Here is a 15749-nt window from a genome sequence, read left to right on the forward strand (position 1 = left end):
TCCCACTTTGAGGACCATTGATGGGAAGGGAAGTGAAAGGCCAGGCAGGGAAGACGGAGACTGAGAAGTGATGGTAATGTCAGCCTCCCTAACCTGATGCTGAGCAGTCAATCATAGTCCCAAAGGTATCCCCCTCAAAAGCCTGCAGTGAGCCAGACCCTTACTCTTTGGAAGGAAGTTTAACTTTCTTGGTGGTTTCATTCCTCTTTTGTTCTAAGGTGGCTTATTCCTACCAATGGGATATACTTCTCAAGAAGAGTTATGATGAATCAGTTTTCTCATTACATTTTCTGTAATAATTATGATTCTTATAGTATTTTATTGCCTCTGACTGCTCAGAGTTTTGTCTCTCTCTGTCTCGCTCAGAGTTTAATCCATGATGAGGAGGCAGTCCAGTCTTAGTGATGATTTAAGATGCCAGCTCTCGTTCCTAGTCTGGTGGATACCAGGTATTTGGGAATAAGACTAATTCTAGGCTCTGCTAATTAGGAAGTTGAGCTGATGACACATCTACCTCTTCAAAGATTCTGTGTGTGTGTGTGTGTGTGTAAAGAGAGAGAGAGAGAGAGAGAGAGAGAGAGAGAGAGAGAGAGAGAGAGAGAGAGAGAGAGAGAGATTGAGAGATTGAGAGAGGAAGCTGGGATGAGAAAGGAGATATGGGAGTATGGCACAGATAGAAGAAAATATCAGAAACTGTCCATTGTACTTGGTAAGAATTAGAAAATAGGGGCTACTGCAAATGTAATATTTGTCCTCTATTATAAGGTCACTATCATCTAATCATTAATAACAATGCATTAACATCTTCTATGCATTTAATATACGGATACAACTTGGTAATTATATATATTTGAAAATCTATTCATCAAAAGAAATCTTTTAAGGACCTCTGCAAGTCTCACTCAATGAAGGAAAGAGGCTTTGGTTAAACTTGAAAGCCTTTGTTTGGATAAAAAATGTCATTCTGAAACAGAAAACTACATTTCTTTTGAAATATTCTAATATGTGCAATTTCCATTAATTTAGACAGGCTTTACCAATTAGTCCAAATTGTGGAAGTTTTTCTCTATTCACTAATGCTTTGGTCTTCCAAGCTGTAGTAGGTGAGATAATAAGTAGAAGTGTAGTGGGAAACTGTGCATAGGAAGAGGAGTAAAGGTTAGGAAGATGTTTGCATCACACCCTGGAGCATGCCTAGCTTTCATTTGCTAGCTCTGGCTTTCTAGTTTATTGTTATATAAGTAGATTTGTATTCCATTAGTTGTTCTCTACCCTAACCACACACTGAGGCACCTCAGTTTCACCCCTAGATCTTCTAGTTTAATTGGTCTAGGATGGGATTAAGAGTTGGAAATTTTTTTTAAAAGCTCCTTAGATGATTTTAATGTGCAGCCAAGTTGAGGGCCATTGCACTAGAGAAAAGCAAAAAATCATAACTTAGAATAACTGAACAATACCTCTTGACAATTTTTCAAGATCAGGGGCCAAATCTGATGATTAGAGTGATTTACAGTTTACTTCAGTTCCTTAACATCTTGTGATATGGGTGAGGGATGCTGGGACTTTATATTAACTCTGTAAATTTCATTTGCTACGTAAGTCAGTCATTTTCAGAAGATTTGTGTTGGGTTATATGTTGTTGAACACTTGACAGGAAATTCTTTGTTTCCTAGTATGGACATGGTGTATTGGATTTTGTAGCATGAGCATGATACATTTGCATTTTTTATTCAGTTCTTTTCCTTTCATACACAATTTGACCCTAGCTCAGCTTTCATGCCTTCTTTTTTTGTTTTGTTTTTTTTCCAGAGCAATTTATTCATTAAGATCAAGTCAATATGCCATCAGTAGTTCTCCTGTGTATTGTACTGATAAATTGACACAAAGTATTTAACAAGTTTGTCATTTAATAAGTCTGAATTCACTTTCATCACATGGTATTGTACACAGTCATCTGTTGGAACAGATTTCTTTTGAACAAATCTTGGTTTAAAAAAGTCATAGATAATGTGAGTTCTGTATAAACTGGTGGATAGGTAAGTTAGTTCTTTTGTTTTGACTTCACAGCAGAATAAAGACTGTAGGCCAAAGAAAACATAATCGCTCAGTCGTATAGAACAGTATTGTTTCTATGATTTGGAGCTTTCTGAATGGATGGTTTCAGTTCAGGTCTGATGAAGCTGTAAAAAGATTACTTAATGAATAGACTATATTGAAAATGTGAAAAATGTTATTAACTGATTAATAGCTTAAACAGCACTCTGTTACTAGTTGCTATTCAAACTAAAAAAAACCTAGTTTTGAATCCTCAAGAAGGTGGCATGGGTACACAACCATACCTCCTTGTACTTGGGGGTGTATCAATACATATTTCAACAGACATTTTGGCTTTAGGAAAGAGTCACAAACATTTAAAAAATGACTTTAATTGCTATTTTAGGTATACGGCAGAGGAAAGTGTTTAATTAAACATACATTATACCAGTGATGCTGACAAGGTAGAAAGTTACTCCTATTATTGATAGCTATAAAACTAGTTTGTACCTGACAAGACAGTGAGAGAAATAAGCAATCCCTTTGAAACGAATCCTTTAAAAAATATTCACAGTGATTTATGTCAACAATATGCATTTTATGACAACAACGTGTCCAGACTGAGCTCCCTAAGGCTCTCTTTAAAAAACGAGCATTTACATCATTCATAGGTTGTACTGAATTGAAGGTCAGTTGCACTTACCCCTCAGACAGGATAAACTGCCCGGGGTGCACAGCTTTAATACCACCATTAAATTTGTCTGCAAAAGGAAGAGAGAATTAAAAAACAAAACTTTTTTTCTTGGGAGTGAAGTCTTTCATTTGCTGTTATAATCAGCAAATACCATTCATTCACTGAAAAATGGAAGGGAGGGTTCCATAAACACACTATTTGAGCAAGCTGACTAATATACATTACAATTTTAAAAATGAAGGTTATACACTATATGTTACAAGTCCCAACTAGGCAGTGTCAAAATGATATCTATTGCTTTGCTTGCTTTGTGATCATACCCCTTGGATGTGTTACGGGTCTCCTGGCACTCAGCTTCCTTTTCTCCGCCGGCTTTAAAATCTGAAAAGAGCACAGTAATGTATTGTCCACACTCATCATGGCACCCACATTGTCAAACTCTCTACAGTAATTGGGTGCAGAAAACAGAGTGACCAACTGCCTCTTGGCAAAAAATTCATATCCATCTTCCACCACCTGATGGGCTCTACATATAAGACCCAAATCATGCTTCTGCAGAAATGTTGTAACCACCGCGGCACCAAATGTGCAGGACACCCCTCTGTCATTTTTACCCCAGCCCAAGACATCCTTATTGGGGTCCGACCACAGAAGATCACAAAGAAGACCTCGATCTGGTACATCAGTTGGTCGAATAACTCCTTGAATCTGCTCCATAGATTGAAGATCTGGTGATAAACCTCCATGACAGCAAAATATTCTCTCATCCACGATGGCTGCTACGGGTAAACAGTTAAAGCAGTCTGTGAAAGTTTTCCACAGTTTAATGTTGTGTCTCCTTTTACATTCATCGTAAAACCCGTAAGTTCTGTTGATGCTGGCACATTCGTGGTTTCCTCTGAGAAGGAAGAAGTTCTCAGGATATTTGATCTTGTAGGCCAGTAAGAGGCAGATAGTCTCCAGCGACTGCCTCCCCCTGTCCACATAGTCCCCGAGAAACAGGTAGTTAGTTGCTTTCTGGCGGGAAACCACCCAAACCAAAGAGTCGAAGCAAATCATGGTATTGCCCATTGATATCGCCGCATATTTTGAGTGGTGCTTCGAGCTCCAGTAGGATGGGCTGGTGCAGAAAGATCTGTTGAGATTTTAAGCACAGTCCTCGGATTTCATCCTCCGGGAGCTGGACACTCTTACCAGGCTCGGACTCTCCCACTTCCAGCAGCCGTTGGATGATGCTGTCGACGACGTTGATGTTATCTGTATCCGCCATCGCCTTCCACCGCCCCCAGGTGGGAGGTGGCTCGCGCCCGGGACTCACACCCCTTTCCCACACCTCGAGCAGAGGCGGCGAACCGCCAGCTCCCTGCTTCCTCCTCTGTCTCCACTGGAACCAGGAGAGTCCTCCCTTCTTTCTCGGCCTGTTTGCTCTGTAAAGAATTTCAGGCACAGTTTGCTTTTATCTTTGCTTTTGTCACCCTTGTTTGTTTTGACTTACTCCTCGCTTTCAGGAAGTTCCTGGTGCGTTCCTATCATTGGGGCCTTTACTATGCTGAGGTGACATTGACCTCCCCGCAGAGAACTGTGGGCACCGGAGGACTGACATCCTGCTCCTCTAATAAAAAGTCACAGGTGTGTAGGGTGAGGAAATTGACCTGGACACCTTCCTTTTGCCTCCTGCGCCTGCGGAACTCTGAGCATAATCCATCTGATGCGAGGGCAAGCGGGGCCGATTGCTCTTTGCCTTTCGCTGGGGTTTGTGCCAGCCCAGGCCTGCGTTAGGAGACCAGCAGACCGGCCACAGCACAGCCGCGGGAAGTTTTGCTGGTGTGAGCACCGCCACTGTGGTTCCGGGCCGGCTTGTTTGATGGCCACGGTGAGTGCTTCCGCAGGGCGGGCAGCTCACGTCTTCAGAACAAGCGTGTCTCAGAGACAGAATTCAAACTCCGAGTTTTTGCTATTGTAGAACTGGGCCCAGCGGCAAATGAAAGCGAGCATAGCTCACAAAATGGCACGGTTCACCAGCTGCAAGTATGTGGATCAGGAGCTTGATGCTTCTGCCTCTGACGAATCTGTGGTCATCTTAATAGATTCACCAATGAAAGAATGGAAGTGTAGGAAAAAAATGCAGTGGAATATTTATTCGGTCAGGTTTTCTCCAGATGGTCAAGTGACAGGGGAAGAGAGGTTTTTCAGAAGCCGTAGCTGGGAACGTTAGATCTTGCCATGGTCAGAAACTAAGACCATTTCCCAAGAGAGAATTCCTGTGGGGTGCCTCGTGGAAACAACTTTGGTCCATTCACTCTTTCAAGCGCGGATGGCTACTTGCAGAGAGAGCGGAGGCTTTGGGTTTAATCTCCGTATCCACTGTCACGCATAACCAGGGACATCATTCCTTAAACATGGGTTGCAATTCAGCCAATCCAAGTATAAAGGGGGCTCTGTTCCCTCATGCGTAACCCTGTGTCATTGCTTTGTATCAGTGTTGACAACAATTTAGATGATTGCTGCTAATCCTGCTCTCATAAAAACATGAAGTTAACAAAAACATTTTCATCAGAGTATTTGAAAACGACAGATCCCCCAAAGCATTGTATAATTAACCCTCTCAGTTCAAAGGATCCAAGTTCCACCATGTGCTGTTAAATGAGGTACAGTTCTTAGGGGATAACTTTCCAGGATTTGGGGCACTTGTTGGAGGACGCTTATGCTTGTCTACAAATTTGTTGTTGGGATGATGCTTCACCCACTCGTGAGCCAATCCTCTTCTCCAAGCCTCCTCGTGTAATTTCTGGAGAAAAGGTTTCTTTTGCACTAGTATATTTTCCACACATGGAGGCATAGACAGTTTACATTGATTTCTTTCACTGATAATGGCAACAAGTTAAAATGTAAGTGAAAAGTTAATGAAATTTTAGAGGTGATTTAGAAAAGTGTGTACAGCTAATACATGTGTTTACACATGTATTGTATGAATATATGTGGAGTTTGTTGATGTTATATATCCATGCTTACTATCTCCTCCACTACTTCAGTTCAAGCTCCTTCATGCCATTTTTTTTCCCATTTGGCATGTATTTCATTTGGTAAGCCCTTTTGAGCTCATTCTATGTGAAGAAACATGAGAAGATCAAGCAAAGTGTTCTTTACTGCTCACAGATTTCAACCAGAAGCAGAAGACTTCTTCCTCTTGCATTCCTTCCCCTCTTCCTCCCACCCTCACAAAGACAATTTAAGAGTTTCCTATGAACAAGATGGTGGTTTTGTTTTATCTGCCTTAAAAAATGAACGGATATGTTTATTGAATGTTACTTCTTAGTTAACAGGAGTATTGGGTCCGAATGTTGACTGAGAGAAGATTACTTTTATTTCTCCTTCTCTCTCCCATCCCCGTGGCAATCTGTTTCTCTAAGACTATCTTATATTCTTCCCCTTTCTCCCTTAATTGCCTTTTCAAAACCAGAGTTTAAATTTCTTTCGTTCTCAGTATTATGGAATGTGTCTATTAGTATGGCTTACTTTTGCCCCAACATCTATTATAGTGCTTTGTATATTATGTGCAATCAAGTCTGAAGAAATAAATACACACTTCATAAATGTTCACTGTATTTAATTGCCTTAGTTCTTTGAGATAACTCTTCTCCATGCTGCTTTTTAGTGACATAAGGACAATATTTGTCGACTTTTCTCCCTCTTCTAGACTCTGGTGATACAATTAAATTTTTTTCTTTGTGCATTTTTCAATTAGGACAGCCACACTGTTGTTTTTTTTTGCAAATATTATCTCTAATCCTACCAGACCTACCTGCATACTTGCAAATATCTCCTCTTTCATGTGCCTGATGTAGAATAATCTTATATTCATGCTTTTGGAGAAAAACATGTTTCGTTGAGTTTTGATGCAACTAGGAAAGGTAAGGAGAGATTTCTGATTGATAATTCTTTCTAAAATTCGAGGCTCTCTTGTTTGGCAAAGCCATGGAGAGAATGCAGATAATAAAATTACCAGGCCAGAGGACAGGTCTTTTGCGTGATTGTAATCTAAGGGACAATCAGCATTCATTCTTTGGAAACATTCACTGAGCACTTGGGGAGCACTGGAGTGTAAGAGGCAGTGCGCGCAGTCCAGGCTCTGCCTTCCTGCAGCCAACTTCAGTTTGTGTGGGCCTATGCACATGCATGTTTTATAAAGCTAACAAATACATGTAGAACATAGTTTCTATGAGTGATGAGAATAGTGAAACTAGATCGAGCAAGTTCAGAGAATAAAGAGCAGTGGGATCCTATAGGCCTAAGCTTGCATTTTTAGAGAAGGTTTATCTGAGAAGACATTTGAGTAGAGACCTAAGGTGAAGTGAGGGGTGAGACATGTGGGAAAGAGAGTTCTAGGCAGGGGAGCCCCAAATGAAAAAACGCTAAATTGAGAGTCAGTCTTGCAGGCTGGATGAAAGGTAATGCTTGCATGGCAGATGGAGTGAGTGAGGCCAGTGTGGAGGAGTGTGGACAGAGGGGATTGCCCATAATGGTGCGTGTGTTAGCTGCTCAGTAAATGGAGATCATGCTACTCTAATGGTTAAAACTTTTGACTGGTTGTATTGCTCTTAGGAAGAAGATGCAAATGCTTGAATGAAAGCTTATTCCTCCAGGCTCCCAAATTCTCTCTGTTCCGGACACCTCCCGCCTTCTTTTGCTCCTTTCTCTCACTATTCTTCTTGCCACAGGGCCTTTGTATAGGCCAGTCCCACTGCCTGGAGGTGTCTCCACCCTCAAACCTTTGCTCCTTGAAATTCAGCTTCATTATCAATTCCTTACAGAAGACTTCCCAGTATCATTTCTGTTATATGTACTCAGAGTATCATCTATCCCTTCTTCAAAAACACTTATCAGAATTTCAACTTTGCATTTTTGTGTGTGGTTGTTTAATTAATGTCTTTTTCTGCTACTAAATTATACTCCATGAGGCCAGAAACCATGACTGTTTTCCCCACTACGTTATCTCTCTTGTCTGGCGCAGCATCTGCTGCACAGTAGTTGCTCAGCAAATATTTGAATAGTTATTTTCCCCCCACCATTTTTCCTTTCATCTTTTATTTTTCTTCTCTTTTTTCAGTCCTCTCTTTTCCTTTTTACCTTTGCACTCTTTCTTTCTCCTCCATTTTTTTCCTTCTGTCATTTTACTTTCTGAAGACTCTTTTACTTCTGAGTTCAAGATTCTGTATGCAAATGAACATTCCTAATAACTGAAGGACATGGGTAGAAAAGGTGGGAGGCATCTAATAGCATGCTGCCATTCCAGCTGCAGCCAGAGATGCCCGTTCAGAGAGGACATGGCCACTGCAGCAGCCCCCTTATCCGCAGCTTCTCTTTCTGCAGTTTTTGTTAATCCTCACCAGAGGCTATTTTCCCCATTGAGTCTTTTTTTAAAAAATTTTTTTATTATTATTTTTTTTAATGAGTGGAAGGGAGGGAGGAGGGGGAGAGAGAGAAAGAGAAAAAAGAAATAGAGAAACATTGACTGATGATGTGAGAGAGACATATTGATTGGTTGTCTCCTGCATGCGCCCGACAAGGCCTGGAGATCAAACCTGCAACCCAAATAGGTGCCCTTGACCAGGAATCAAACCAGTGACCCTTCTGTGCATGAGCCAACTCTTTAACTACTGAGCAACACCAGCCAGGACTCTTTCCACAGTTTTGGTTACTTGCAGTCAACTGAAGTCTGAAAATATTAAAATGAAAATTCCAGAAATAAAAAAGTCATGTTTTAATTTGTACACCATTCTGAGTAGTGTAATGAAAGCTCATGCTGTTGTGCTCCATTCCTTTGTCCAGTGTCTTATTACTGTACACGCACCCCACCTGTCAATCATTTAGTCACCATCTTGGTAATCAGGCCCACTGGCCGGTATCTCAGTGCTCAAGTCACCCTATGTTCCTTACTAATGACCCCAAATCACAAGAGTAGTGATGCTGATAATTCACAGATGCAAAAGAGAAGCCATAAAATGCTTTCTTTAAGTGAAAAGGTGAGTATAATAAGATATTTTGAGAGACCACATTTCACTTAACTTTTATTACAATATTCTCTATATATAAAATCTTAATATGCAAATAGACCAAATGGCGGAACAACCGAACAACCGAACAACCAGTTGCTGTGATGTGTGCTGATCACCATGGGAGTGCATGCACGGAGCATGGTGGGTGTTGGTCACAGCAGGATGGTGGAGCAGGTGAGCGGGGGCACCAGACCAAAGTAGGGTGCTAGTTGCTGTCATTGGGTTGAGCCTCTGATGGTTACTGAAAATTCTTTGCTCCTATGCACTGTGGTCCCAGCTGGCACACCCACCTGCTGCCAATGCCAGAGTCGCCGCTTGCACCCACTGCTAGTGCCCAGCGCTGGCCCTGGTCACTCAGCGCTGCTAGCAGGTGTGAACAGTGGCCACTGGCTCCGATCAACCCTGAGGGCTTCTCCACCTCCCTCTGCTCATGAGGGGCAATTGGGGCAGCAGCTGCCACTCACACCTGCTGCTGGCACTGGCCCCAATTGCTCTGTGTGCTGTCAGCAGGTGCGAGCAAGGCCAGCATGAGGAGGGCCAGTGCCATCAGCCCGTGGAAGTGGCAGTGGAGGGAGTGGGGCTGCTGGCAGACTGGGGATTGGGGGGCCATGGCAGGAGGGGCCAGGCGGGGTTGCAGAGAATGGGCCAAGACCCTCCCCTGTGCACACCACAGCCTTGTGGCCTACAGTTCATTTCGAGGTACATGAATTCGTACACTAGGCCCCTAGTATTGTTATAATTTTTCTATTATTAATTATTGTTATTAATATATTACTGTGCCTAGGCTATAAATTAACTTTTATCATAGGTATGTATATGTAGGAAAAAGCATAATACATAGGGTGTCCCCAAAACGTATACATACACTAGAAAAATTATAAAGGCAGTGTGTATTAAAGTACATTTTATTTTCAAAATTGAGCTATCAGCTATTAAAGTATGTATACACATTTATGGCACACCCTGTATATTGGGTTTGGTACTATCTGTGGTTTCAGACATCCATTCGGAGTCTTGGAATAAATCCCCCTCAGAAAAAGGGAACCAGTGTTTATCTTAATATGAGGACCTCCATCAAACGCAGCAGAAAGGGTGTTTCCGGTTTCTTTTGTTCTGCTGGTGACTTCCCTGGTCCATCTATCATTAACATTTATAATTTAGCACTGTCTTCTGGCACAGTGTGATGCTATCCGTATTGCTGACAGATTCGTCTCAGTCTTGGTCTTGGGCCTTTCAGCTGTCTGCTTTCCGGAATTTTGCTTATCCAAGCATTTCATTTGTCACACTACCTGCCATTGTCACCACGTTTGTCTTCATCCTCAGTCATTAGTTTCCTACGCCTTGTCTTAATTCCTTTTTAGGGCTTGTTCTTGCCCTATTTTTATTTGTCACGGTATCTAGTTTAGTAACAGTTGTAGTTGTCAGAACATCTCCTTTGCTCCCATTGGTGGTATCGCTTTGTGTATTTAGAGTTTGTCTTATGTGTTATTCTGGGTCTTTCTATGTATACGTGTTTGTCCACTTCATTGCTTTAATTATATCTTTTTTCTTCCAAGGATGCATAACTGTGGTTCGTTTAGTTCTTTTTTGCTGATTCTGATTGCGGTTAAGTTGATTTGTAAGGCAAGCATTTGCAGAAGCCAGATCGATGGTGCAGCAGAAGTGAATGCAAATTTGAGTGTTTGACCTGAACATGTGTGTGCATCAGTCAGAGACCTGCGCTAGAGCCGGCATGTTCTTTTATCATGTGAGGATGGCAGGTTCATTTATTAGAGCCTGATTTTTACTACATGCTCTTCACATCCATTTTAATATCATATTCTTCAAGATGGGAGTTCTCTTTTTCAGTTCAAAGTTAGTGTATTTCTATGGTTGACAAAATTTTGAAGGAAAATATACTTTATCTTTCTTATTCTTGGGTGATGGATTAACAAAGCAAAGCAAAACAAATTTATTATAAAATTAATTGCTTGTCTGAAAAGAAAGCCTATTAAACAGTATTTAACCTAATAATAATAATAATAATAATAATAATAATAATGTAGAAGAGCAGATAATAAAAATTAGAATTTTCTTGAGGATGGGTACAAATATTATTATTAGCTTCTCAGAAGTAGCTATATTTATAATTGATTCTCAAAGGATTTAAAATAACTCAAAGCATGTGGGGAAACTTAGCAAACTAAGAGATAGGAGGAAAGCCCTTTGTTCAGAAGTTGTGGGTACTGCTTCAGTGGCGTTAGTTACAGAGTTTCTAAGGTTTGCATCTGACCCATCCATTTTTAAAGAAAAGATTGTATATAGGATCTAACTCTTGAAATTTGATAAATGTATAAAATAAATTATGCCCAATTAACTGATTTGGAACCTCTCCATGATGAAATTCACATTCTTTCTTAATTCCACGATTTTCAATTGCTTTTAAGTTGGTATTTGAACTGTTTTGTTAGCTCGATTCTTCCAAAGTGAGAAAATTAGAATATTAGTCACTTAGAGGAAAAATTCCATTTCAGTGTGGCGTCTTAGGAATCTTGAAAGATAGCAGTTACCTGAAGGTCATGAAACATAGATAGTGTATTCCTCACTTGTCAGGATTTGCCTCCTAATTCTACAATAGATTACACAATTTAAACCAGCAGGAAACTCTTTCACCTTTAAACAGCAGAAGAGTGGGTTTTTGTAAGGGAGAGAGACGTTCATGGGAGTCTCCGTATTCCATGACCAAAAGACACCCAGCATGTCTGGATTTGATGGCCCTACAGAAGGCTTTTTAAGTGAAAAGGAGAACACTCATTTATAGATAATAAAGAACGTTATAAACTGATGAACAAAAATAGATACAGAGGCAGAGCAGCATTGAACAGACTGTCAAACTACAGTGGGAAGGCTGGGGAGGATTGGGGTGAGGGAGGTAAGAGATCAATTGAAGGATTTATATGCATATATATAAGCATAACTAATGGATGCAAGATACTGGGGCGGGGGGGAGTAGCGGAGGCCGGGGGAAGGTCAATGGGGGGAAAAATGAGACATATGTACTACTCTATGTAATACTTTAAGCAATAAAATAAAATTAAAAAGAAAAGAAAAGGAGAAATATCTCCACACTTATTCTGTGAAGTAAGAAAACACCCAATAGCAACATATGTGGGAGAATGTTTCATGTGTACACAGATGTCCTTGCAAAATCTGCTTGCCCATGCTTAATGGCATTTTCTCCACCTTGTACCTGGGTATTTGCTATATGGCTCTCATAAAACTTGTCATTGCGCCACATTGCATACAGTCTTCCACCCTGGGTATAAGCTCCTAAGGTTGGACCTTACTTATCTACTATTTATTATTAAGTCAGTGCTTTGTGGGTGATTAGTTTTCAATATATGATATTTAATTAATGGTCAGCATTTATAATCTATGCCAGATAATTATTATGAATACATTCTGTAAGTCATTTTTCTGTTAGATTTTATAATCTTAAAATACTATATAAGTGACAAAATCTATTTTGAAATATCTGAGGGCAGCTTATAATCTCTGTGTGTAAAACACTTAAAAGGTGACTGAAGATAAAAGCAGGTCTCTGAAATGTCAAACATACACTCCACATTGGACACAACACCATGCTATGACACACACTTCAAACCATGCAGAACACCATGCCATGACATACACTCCACACTGTGCAGCACACCATGCCATGACATACACCCACACTGTGAAGAACACCATGCTATGACAGCTAATATACTCTTGTAACAATCTAGTGACCAGAGTGTGTAACAGATACTTCTTAGGTAAGCTGCTGGCTCAAAGTACTCTCTTTTTCTGCAAAAAATACATGAGCCATCAGTGATCACATATCCATTCTTGACCCTGAACCTCTGACCATAGTTTGGTGATCCAGGGTTTGTATATAATTCAAGCAGCAGTCGTCAGACTTTATCTTCTAAGGAGCTGGAAATGTGCGGCAGAGAGAGACTGGGAATTGTTGCAATTGAGTCATATTAATGGCAACCAACAGAAGTTTCCTTCCTTCATTCACTCATTCTATACATTGAGTGGCCAGATTATAATGATATCTGAATATATGTATATATATTAGAGGCTCAGTGTATGAATTTGTCCAGGGTGGGGTTAGGCCAGCCTGGCCAAGGGGAGGGGACATGGGTGGTTGGCCAGCCTGCTTGCTGGTCGAATTCCTGGTCGAGGGGACAATTTGCCTCCCAATTCTAAATTACACAATTAGCCTTTTATTATATAGGATATACACTGAGTGCCAAATTATTAGGCATTCAGAGACCATAATAGTCTGACCACTCAGTGTATGTTAAATGCCTCAAATGCTTAGACATCAAGCAGAGGCTAGGGATGTAATGACAGCAAACTCAGCTATAATGTCTGTTCTTAAGGAATTTATAGATTGCTGAAAGAGAAAGACTGTGATCAAACATTGGCAAAAATGATTAAAACTATAAACTATTAAACTATATAAATTAAAAAATGGAATATAGTTTTATGGTAAACAAATGGCAAAACAATCTAAAGCCAACAAAGATTGGGGAGGTTTATTTCAAGAAGCAAAATTTGCTTTTCTTTTTGACCATTTATTGTTTACAAAGGATGTTAACAGGTGAAAAGAGTGAATGTGTTTGAATGTGAGACATTTTAGGGCAGTGGTTCTCAAGCTTCCTAATGCCTCGACCCTTTAATACAGTTTCTCATGTTGTGGTGACCCCCAATCATAAAAAAAATTATTTTTGTTGCTACTTCTTAACTGTAATTTTGCTACTGTTATGAACCATAATACCTGTCCATTTTAATCCTTTCCCTTTTTTCACCCGAGCTCCCTCCCATCTGACAACAATCAAAATGTTCTCTGTTTCTGTGAATCTGTTTCTGTTTCATTTGTTCATTTTTTTGTTTTCTTTAGATTCCACATGTAAGTAAAATCATATGGCATTTGTCTTTCACTGTCTGACTTAATTCACTTAACATAATATGATACCTTCGAAGTCCATTCATGCTTTTGCAAATGATAAGACTCCCTTCTTTTTTACAATTGAGTAATATTCCATGACATATATGTACTGCCTTTTATTTATCAATTTATCTATCAGTGGACACTTAGGTTGCTTCCATATCTTGGATATTATTAATAATGCTGCAGTGAACATAGAGGTGCATATATATTTTTGAATGCATGGTTTGAATATCTTCAGATGCTGGGTCAGAGGGTAGTTATATTTTTAATTCATCAAGGAAGTTCCACACTGTTTTCCATGATGACTGCACTGATTTGCACCCCACCAACAGTGCATGGGGATTCTCTTTTCTACACATCATCACCAACACTTGTCATTTGTTGACTTATTGATGATAGCCATTTCTGACAGGTGTGAGGTAATATCTCATTGCGGTTTTAATTTGCATTCCCCTGATGATTAGTGATGCTGAGCATCTTTTAGTATTTCCCTTGCCATTTGTATGTCCTCTTTGGCTAAAAGTCTATTCAGGTCCTCTGCCCATTTTGTAATCATATTTTTTTTTAATGTTAGGTTGGATGAGTTCTTTATAAATTTTGCAGATTAACTCCTATTAAATATATCTTTGGTGGATATTTTCTGCATTCAATATGTTATCTGCTTGTTTTGTTGATGGTTTCCTTTTCTGTTAAAAAAACAAACAAACACAAAACACAACTCTTTAGTTTGATGTAATGTCATTTGTTTAGTTTTTCTTTTGCGTCCCTTGTCCAAGGAGACATCTTTTTAAAAATATCACTGAGAGGGATGTCAAGGAGTTTTCTACCTATGTTTTCTTTTAGGAATATTATGGCTTTGGTATCATCTCTCCTATTCATTATAATATTTCTATCATTCACTTATTTTCAGTTTGTTCAACTTTTACTTATTAAAAAGATGAAAGTCACAATTTTCCAAATTCTTTACATGGAATTTAATACTGGTAATGGGTCATCTTTTTTTTTTTTTTAAATCATCTGCTGTAATTGTCTGTGATTTTTTTAAGAGGGGGTGGGCTATTGGTCAAATCCATTTCTGTATTTTAATATCCTTTTCCTAGAGCAAGTAGTGTCTGGTAATTCAAAATGGAAAATGTGTCCTAGTAATTCAAAAGGCGAATATCAAGTTTTGAAATTTATCTATCATCAATCTACTTACATACCTACTAACTTATTTGTCTCATTTACATGGGACTTTTGGATCACTATAAATGAAAAATTTAGCCATGAACAAAATAATGCTGTTTAAAAAGCATAAGAATTATATTCATTACATATATTTGTCCTACTTTTCCAGTAATTCAGCTTCAATTATATTGTTCTATTTCTAAGTACTCTAAGTATATTAAAAGCATAGAATTCAGAATCCCAGTAGATGTAAATAATTAGAAATATATGGGCAAAAATAATCCAAATAAAGCTGCATTTAGAGCTGTTGATCAACCACTTATATGGGCAGATGTTCATATTTTATGTTTTAAAAATAGATTAGCCAATTTTATCACAATATTCTGAAGCTTTCAGTGTCTTTTTTTTCTTGGTTGCATTTATTTTTTATGTTTTATATTGCTCCAAAACACTATTATTTGTGCAACAATGGAAACGCTAAAAGTTTTGTTTGCTGCCTACAGAGTATGCACAAATAATTGATAAATACTTTGAGTGAAGCTTAACTGGTATCCTTCTTGGAATTGGCACATTTGCTAAGATTGGCCTCTAAGATTTTTGAAATCTTAAGAAGTTAGAGGTCTAAAAGACACCGATTCAAACTGCAAGAAGTTTTGATCTTTCTGACTGAAACCTTAAATTTATTCTGAATGAAAAGTCTCACTGCTAATACCTCCATTTCAGACTAAGCATTGCATGTGCTCTTTGTGACTCAAATCTCTCACAATTTCTTTTGCTTTTTTGTGGAGAGAAAAATAGTTTGTTGGACTTTTATGTA

At 39.2% G+C, this 15749-nt stretch overlaps 1 pseudogene across 1 annotated transcript; it reads right to left on the bottom strand.

The window, feature by feature from the left end:
* Window positions 1-2064: 2064 nt before the first annotated feature.
* Window positions 2065-3998, bottom strand: LOC311629769 (serine/threonine-protein phosphatase PP1-gamma catalytic subunit B-like; annotated as a pseudogene). Its single transcript has 2 exons — window positions 3049-3998; window positions 2065-2180 (listed from the first exon to the last, which is right to left on the bottom strand). The product of its transcript is annotated as a serine/threonine-protein phosphatase PP1-gamma catalytic subunit B-like (transcript).
* Between the last annotated feature and the right edge of the window lie 11751 nt (window positions 3999-15749).

Source organism: Pipistrellus hanaki, assembly GCF_964339955.1.
Source record: "Pipistrellus hanaki genome assembly, chromosome: 11".
Lineage (NCBI taxonomy): Eukaryota > Metazoa > Chordata > Mammalia > Chiroptera > Vespertilionidae > Pipistrellus > Pipistrellus hanaki.